This window comes from Leucopleurus acutus, assembly GCF_964270905.1.
Source record: "Leucopleurus acutus genome assembly, chromosome: 17".
Taxonomy (NCBI): domain Eukaryota; kingdom Metazoa; phylum Chordata; class Mammalia; order Artiodactyla; family Delphinidae; genus Leucopleurus; species Leucopleurus acutus.
The window spans coordinates 8163173-8171912 of NC_139159.1; positions in this window are offsets into that span (position 1 = coordinate 8163173).

Here is an 8740-nt window from a genome sequence, read left to right on the forward strand (position 1 = left end):
CCCAGAACTTAGATCATCTTGGGGAAGAAGGAAGTGACAAGGCACGGGCAGCAAACTATGAATTGACTAAGCATTTACCTGAAAGGGACTGAAAAGAAATCTCGAATTGACTGAATCATCATGAACTAGCAAGGCTACATTTTCCAACATCAGTGGGAAGGAGGAGCTTCAGAGGGAGTGAAGTTTAGTTTTGGAGAAGTGAAGGTCCTACATGTTTGCACAGTTAAGAGCTCTTTACACACTCACACTTATCCTCCCACAGATGTAGCCGCTGGGAGATGCTGGGCCAAGGCCTGGGCTCCTCTGGAAGACCTCGACGAAGCAACCTCGGGGCAGGATTCTGCCCAGGGATGGAGAAGGTGGCTGTCAACAAGACGCCCCTTTGTTTGTCCAATATTCATTGAGCACAATCTGTGTGCCAGGCGCCAGGCTTTCCAAGGTGCTGGGGAAGCCCCTCCCTAGAAGGACGGCTCCTCCACCCGCTAAAGTCCTCACATCCCTGAGCTGCACCCGCCTGAAGACTTCGGCCAGGTTGGCCGCCATGAAGGAGAGGTGCCGAGCAGTAGGGAGAGGCCAGTTTGGGGGTCAAGCTGCTGGGTCCAGATCTCAGCTGGGTTTGTAACTCTGGGCAAGTTACGAACCCTTAGGGCTTCTGCTTCTTCCTTTGTAAGAGGAAGATGCTAATAACGCCTACTTCGTTGTGGGGTTGCTGCGAAGATTAAATGAGATCCTTTATTTAAAGCTCCGGAATATGTTTGCTCCAAGTCTGTTAAGTTCTGAACAACCCAGTAGACGGTAGCTACCAGAGTGGATAGAAAGGAATTTTGGTGAGAGGAAGGACAGAAAGTTTCTTCAAGGAGAACAGAACTGTATGGAATGGCGGCCCTCAGGGGAAGACCGAAGGCCCGGGGAGGGTGGGCCGTGGGCCGCAGGGTCGCAGGAAGAGGATAGAAGATGCGCACCCTCTTTGCTTCTCTGGACCTGCTGCCCGGCGAGGCTCCCGGTCATCGGGACAAACACTGGGCGTTTGCTGGGCCCTTAGCACGGGCTTCTGGCGCCGTCTTCCTCACCCGGGGGCTACTCACCCACCTTCTGGATTCCCCTCCTCCATCCGTCTCCACGTCAGGTTCATCCAAAGCCAGATGCTGAAAGGGCCAATTCTGTGGTTCTTTCAGAGCGAAGAGGCACCAGAATAATTCAAAAGGTCCCAGATTCTCTCTGTGCCTTTAAAGAAAAATCCCCAGTTTCCGCCTTTGGGTTTCACACTGTTACTCCCTCATTATTCTGGGTTTGGAGTAGTAAACGAACACAGAACTGCACAGCAGAGGAAATAAACCAAACGAGTGACAAAGTTCCTGGCTATGGAGGAACTTGACGTCTAGCAGCGTGAGTGGCATCAATAATTCAGTGCAGAACAGGTCCAAGGTGATTAGCGGCTTTTGCTGATGAAACTCTTTGTGGGACGGGGGGGGGGGGGGGTTCAGGAGGAGCTAAAGCAAGAAAACACGAACTGGCGTCTGTTCTAAATGAAAGGAAGAAATGAGGGGAAAGATACAAAATGAAGATGTGATGACCGAGAAGACAGAAGACTGAAGGTCTTCTGGATTTGCATAGAAGGATTCAAGGAAACAAAGCAAAATAAAATAAGGGGGGAAATGCACTGGTGGGAGGTTTTAGTCTTCAGACAAAGATATTTGATCTTCACAGAGGTTCAGAGGCATCGTGTGTTCAGATTGGGGTGTGGGGAGCAGGTGTGCAGCCAGCCAGAAAGAGTTGGCCCGGAACGCAGAGCCTGGGCCTAGGGAGCACGTGTAGCATCGAGGGTGACATACTCTGCTGTCGGTAAGACCTTCTTCCCTCCCGAGACGTGAGACCATGACCTGGGGGGCGGGAAGGACATCAGGGTGACAGAAGAGGCAGGGGGCTGAGGCATGTGTTAAAACATTCCTGCCCCCGTGGTCTTCATCATTCGAGCACCTACTGGCGCTCTCTTTTCTCAGACCAAGTGGAAGCCAGAACACGGACAGGGGCTGCTGCCTCTCTAGGGCTTTGCTATCTTGCCTTCCACCACCGCCGTGTGTCAGAATCTCTTTCTGAAGCACTTCCTGTCACCCTCTGTGGGTCACACGTGTGCTGCAGCCCGACAATAAGACGGTGCTGGCCGAGCGCTGATGACCGTCAACGGATGTCAATGACCAATTAGTTCTTGGGGGGTCCAGGCACCCCCCCTCCAAGATTGCAGGCCTTTGGGCCGTAAAGAAAAACTGAATGAAGGGAGCTGGAGGATGGTTACCCTCTGCAGAAGCCCCTCCTCCATTTACGTGAGGTCTAGGAAGGGGGACCCCTGAGGAAGGGCTGAGAATAAGGGAAAGCCTACTTTTCCTTCTCCCAGTGCCTCTGGCTCTGAGGCCTCTTCTATCCTTAAGCAAAACTGCGGTGCAGTAGTCAACACGGGCCCCAGTGGGGAAACCTGACGGGACGTATTCCTTAACTGTGGCCTTGAAATGCTATCGAACAAAGTTTCTCCAAACGCAGCTGCTTGAAACAGCAACCCTTTATCAGGCCTTACAAGTCTGAGGGTCTGGGCTCCGGGCGGAAAGGCTTCCGGCCAGAGTGTCTCCTGTCCTCCTCCTGGGACAGTAGACCAGCCCTGGCCCGTCCTCCTGATGATGGCAGAATTGCAAGAGAGCCGCCACTCCCAAAACCTCTGCCTGCATGACGTCTGCTGTCACGGCATCGCCCAGAGCTAGTGGCATGGCTGAGCCCAGCGTGGAGACGAGGGAAGCACACCCCGCCCGGGGGGGAGGGGAATCGCATAGGGTGGGCAGCGGGGACTCCAGCTCCGCCGAAGAGGATGGTGATTCTACTGCTGTCTGTCACGTGCAACAGAAAGAGCTCCTGTCCTTTCTCCCTAATTTGGGAGGGACATCCCTGTCTCCAGGGTGTCAGTCACCCCCGGGGACTTTCTCCACCGGCCGCGATCTGAACAGCCTGAGGGCTTTCCGGCCGGAGAGCTCAGAGGAGACCCCTGCTGCACAGTGTAACCCCCGCTGCCGCTCAGCAAGGAGCTGTCTTAGGCTGGAGAAAGAGAGTCAGCTTTTCTGCTGCAAGTCGGCCTGGACCGACCTTGACAGAGGAACCCAGCCATAGAACCAACGGCCTTTCTGTTGGTGAGCAAGACAGACTGAAGTTTAAACTCAGAAGTAAACAGCAAGACCCTGCGCACACCACGGTCTCAGAGCCTCGGGCGGCTCAAGAGGTTGGCGACGCAGCCCTTCACCTGCTCCTCTGGCAGGTCAGCTCCACCAGGCCCTCTCTGTTATCCCCAAGTTCAAGTGCAGAGGTTAGAGCCAGGGTCACATCAGGTTTCACCTCGGGCCCACAGCTCAAGGGTCAGAAGCCTTGACTCAGAGCTGAGAAACCAGGAATGACCTTCCCACAGTCGGGATGCCCGAGAGTCGTTGGTTAAGAAGTTTTACCGATTCTCTGACCATCGCTCCCTCTTATGTCATCTTGGGAGCTGCTTCATCAACACTGTTGCCAGACAGGTGTAACTTTGAGTAAAACTTTCAGTGCGACTTTCTTCTACCCACGATTGTTCTCTGGGGAAGTTGTGTTAATGATTCCTGAAGGAACCCAGTACAGTGTTTGCAAAAAAAGAAGCAGAGGTCTTGGAAAAAGAGAGATAAATATAGGAGGTCCCCAAACTCAGGATACATCTGATAAACGTACAATAAGTACACAACTTGCCCTGAATTTCCAGATGTTTTAGGCAATAGACAGTCTACTTTTGCAGACTAGTAATTGGACCTAATGCTTTAAGTTTAGAGGTGCTTCGTCGGAAAAGGAGTCTGGAAGTTAAAGATGAGCACTGAGCATATTATTTGAAAATGTACATACGTATTTTTTTCAGAGTTGAACAATGGCTTCTTTTCTTTTTTTTTTACCACGAGGTACGCGGGCCTCTCACTGTTGTGGCCTCTCCCGTTGCGGAGCACAGGCTCCGGACGCGGCCACGGCTCACGGGCCCAGCCGCTCCGCAGCATGTGGGATCTTCCCGGACCGGGGCACGAACCCGTGTCCCCTGCATCGGCAGGTGGACTCTCAACCACTGTGCCACCAGGGAAGCCCTATTTTCTTTTTTTATTAAAGTATAATCAACATAAAACATTATATTAGTTTCAGGTGAACAATGTAATGATTCAGTATTTTTATATATTGCAAAATGATCACCATAAGTCTAGTTAACCTCTGTCACCATATGTAGTTACACAATATTTTTTCTCGTGATGAAATCTTTTAAGAGCCACTCTCTTAGCAACTTTCAAATATACAGTACAATATTATTAACTATAGTCATTAGCTGTACCATATATCCCCATGACTAATTTATTTTATAATTGGAAGTTTGTACCCTTGGCTGCCTTTCCCTGTTTCACCCAGCCTCTACCGCCCACCTCTGGAAACCACTATCTGTTCTTTGTATCTATGAGCCTGGGTGTGTGTTTGAAGATTCCACATACAAGTGAGATTATACAGTATTTGTCTTTCTCCGTCTGACTTATTTCACTCAACATAATGCCCTCAAAGTCCATCCATGTAGTCGCAAGTGTCAAGATGTCATTTTTTTTTTTTTTTTGTGGTATGCGAGCCTCTCACCGTTGTGGCCTCTCCCGTTGCGGAGCACAGGCTCCGGACGCGCAGGTTCAGCAGCCATGGCTCACGGGCCCAGCCGCTCCGCGGCATGTCGGATCTTCCCGGACCGGGGCACAAACCCATGTCCCCTGCATCGGCAGGCGGACTCTCAACAACTGCGCCACCAGGGAAGACCCAGATGTCATTTTTAATGGCTGAATAATATTCCGTTGTATATATACCACATCCTTTTTACCCTTTCATCTATTGATGAATACTTAGTTTGCTTCCATATCTTGGCTATTGTAGATAATGCTGCAGTGCACATGGGGGTACATACAGCTTTTTGTGAAAATGTATATTTTTTAAAAATTAGCAAGCAAATAGTATCAAGCGAAAAAGCAAACAAACAAAACCGCTGAAATTCTTGGTCTTTAGTCTTTTCTTTTGAGGAGATCAGCACGTTTCCTACCCTGACCTCACTAGGATGATGAAGTGGGTGGGGGAGGGGAAAGTCTGAAATTCCTTCTTCACCGAAGCTGCACTTTTCTTGAGAGCTCAAAAATCAGTGTTTCCGTCATTTCCTTCTTTTGTTTGCATTTTCCAGTCGGAAGTTCTATGTTTTTCGTTTTGTTTTTTTATTCTTTACAAAGTCAACTGATAAAATAAGGGCAAGACGCCCAAGAGTAATTTTATGATTTCTCAGCCCCACCACCGGGAGAGAGATTGCCGACACTTGGATCCTGAAGGATAGGTGTGCAACGGCCTGGGCCCCTGTGACCGGCCCCGGGGTCCGACCTCTCTTACTATTACTGAGAACTGGTCCGCATTGTCAGGGGCTGGCCAGAATTCTGAGAGGGGAAAAAGGAAGGTCTGTTCAGTGTAATCTCTAGGAGATGCAGGTGTCTGCCCAGACTAACTCAGATATCATTTCCCTAAGGCACAGGAAGCCCTCCTCAGACTTGTTTAAAGGATAAAGACCAGGCAGAAACCCCAGCAATGATGATAAATGACTTCTCAAGGAGAAGACCATCCCCTCCCTCAAATTCTTTTCTTTTTTTTTTTAAATTACTGTTTATAAATATTGTCTTTATGTATAAACTGGTTTAACTTGACATCAATCATAAAAACATTTATTAGAATAAATTCTAATTCAATGACACTTTTTTTTTTTTTTTTTTTTTTTTTTTTTGCGGTACGCGGGCCTCTCACTGTTGTGGCCTCTCCCGTTGCGGAGCACAGGCTCTGGACGCGCAGGCTCAGCGGCCATGGCTCACGGGCCCAGCCGCTCCGCGGCATGTGGGATCCTCCCGGACCGGGGCACGAACCCGTGTCCCCTGCATCGGCAGGCGGACTCTCAACCACTGCGCCGCCGGGGAAGCCCCAATGACACTTTTGAGTGCACCTGATAAAATTTTTTGCGGGTAGGTTGGTATCATCTAGACCCAGTATCACGGACTTTCTCGGACTTTCTTTGTAAGGCTCCTCCCTCTGTGATTCCCCCTCATTCCCGCCCCGCCTCTGCTCCTTCCACAGCACGCTGAGGTTGTGCTCCTGTGGCGGTGAAGCGTCTTCACGGAGGATATCGGTGATTAACCACTTTCAGTGTATTTCGTAAGGTCCCCCAGGAGCCGGTGAACCAGAGCAAAGGAGGATGGAAGGGCTTACGTTGTTCCCCTGCTTGCCTGGGAAGGGGAAAGGACGGCCAGAGGAAATGAGATCTTTTGGAACTCCAAAATGGGAATTTGAGAACAATGCAGCCTCCCGGAAACTGTGGAGTGTCTTAAGGGAAGTTATCCCCTGTTACAGGAAGAGTGAGCGAGGCGCTGGATGTTGTAGGATCCCTGGCCAGGCTCTCAGGGCAGCTGCAGGGGTCACCATCCTGGGAAACAAGAGACTTCGTTTGGCAAGACTCAGACTTGGACTGGAGGTGGGCTTGGGGTTCACAGAAGCCCCACTCTGAGGTGTTTGTATTAAAATGTGAGCATTAAATTAGACCAGGTAGCTGATTATGACTTGGCTTTTAAATTTTAAGAAGCTGAACTATAAGGTTCTTTCCTTTCCTGTCCCTTCTCCCTCCCTCCCGTCCCCCTTCCTTCCTATCTTCTTTCTTTAAGAGGAAGAGCTGGTAGAACTTTTGGTTCACGAGACGGGCTCTGGCTTGTACCCCGGCTCTGTCACTTTCTTGTCACGTGCTCTTAAGCAGGGTCCTTATCTCTCTCTGCTCCAATGATCTTTCCTGTAAAATGTGGCTGATAAAAAATGGCTGGGCTTCCCTGGTGGTGCAGTGGTTGGAAGTCCGCCTGCCGATGCGGGGGGCGCGGGTTTGTGCCCTGGTCCGGGAGGGTCCCACGTGCCGCGGAGCGGCTGGGCCCGTGAGCCATGGCCGCTGGGCCTGCGCGTCCGGAGCCTGTGCTCCACAACGGGAGAGGCCGCAGCGGTGAAAGGCCCGCGTACCGCAAAAAAAAAAAAAAAAAAAAAAAAAAAAAAAAAAATGGCTAACTTGTAAATGTTAAAATAAGGATTATAATTTTTTTTGAATCTTTGGGAATGAAACTCTTCTTTCAGAAAGAGTGTCATACAATTTCAAATTCTGCCTTTCTTATTTAAGATTCCCCTCAAATTTGATTATTTAAAAATATCTATCATTTATATACCTTTCATTAGAAAAGGGAATGAAGTGACTGGAGGACATAGGTGTCACAACTACCAAAATCTAGGATATGAATTCTAGTTTCTATAACATACTTTTGAACAACTTCTTTTATCATGGACATCCTTTTATTCGTCTCCCCACTTGTCTGTTCACCCTTGCATCCTATCGGACCTCCAGCAGCCGTACAATGAGTATTTCTAAGCTCCCGCCGAGTGTCCGACACTGAGCTTGACACTGGGCCTCTCCAGGTAGAAAAGGCAGGAGATGAAAGCCCCAGCAGAATCACAGCCAGAACACAAAACTTGCATTAATAGAGGGCCGACATTTTCAGTATTTTTAACATTTATACAAAATATGCCCTATACTGCCATAACACCAAAAACATGCATCTGAGTAGTAATAAACACTTAATATTTAAAAATATTTTAAAAATTTTATTTTTTATAATACCCATAACATAAAGTTTACCATCATAACCATTTCTATTTTTTTATTTTTATTTTTTAACATCTTTATTGGAGTATAACTGCTTTACAATGGTGTGTTAGTTTCTGCTTTATAACAAAGTGAATCAGTTATACATATACATATGTTCCCATATCTCTTCCCTCTTGCGTCTCCCTCCCTCCCACCCTCCCTATCCCACCCCTCTAGGTGGTCACAAAGCACCGAGCTGATCTCCCTGTGCTATGCGGCTGCTTCCCACTAGCTAGCTATTTTACGTTTGGTGGTGTATATATGTCCATGCCTCTCTCTCGCTTTGTCACAGCTCACCCTTCCCCCTCCCCATATCCTCAAGTCCGTTCTCTAGTAGGTCTGTGTCTTTATTCCTGTCTTACCCCTAGGTTCTTTATGACTTTTTTTTTTTCTTAGATTCCATATATATGTGTTAGCATGTGGTATTTGGTTTTCTCTTTCTGACTTACTTCACTCTGTATGACAGACTCTAGGTCCATCCACCTCACTACAAATAACTCAATTTCATTTCTTTTTATGGCTGAGTAATATTCCATTGTATATATGTGCCACATCTTCTTTATCCATTCACCTGATGATGGACACTTAGGTTGCTTCCATGTCCTGGCTATTGTAAATAGAGCTGCAATGAACATCTTGGTATATGACTCTTTTTGAATTATGGTTTTCTTAGGGTATATGCCCAGTAGTGGGATTGCTGGGTCGTATGGTAGTTCTATTTGTAGTTTTTTAAGGAACCTCCATACTGTTTTCCATAGTGGCTGTATCAATTTACATTCCCACCAGCAGTGCAAGAATGTTCCCTTTTCTCCACACCCTCTCCAGCATTTATTTTTTCTAGATTTTTTGATGATGGCCATTCTGACCGGTGTGAGATAATATCTCATTGTAGTATTGATTTGCATTTCCCTAATGATTAATGATGTTGAGCATTCTTTCACGTGTTTGTTGGCAATCTGTATATCTTCTTTG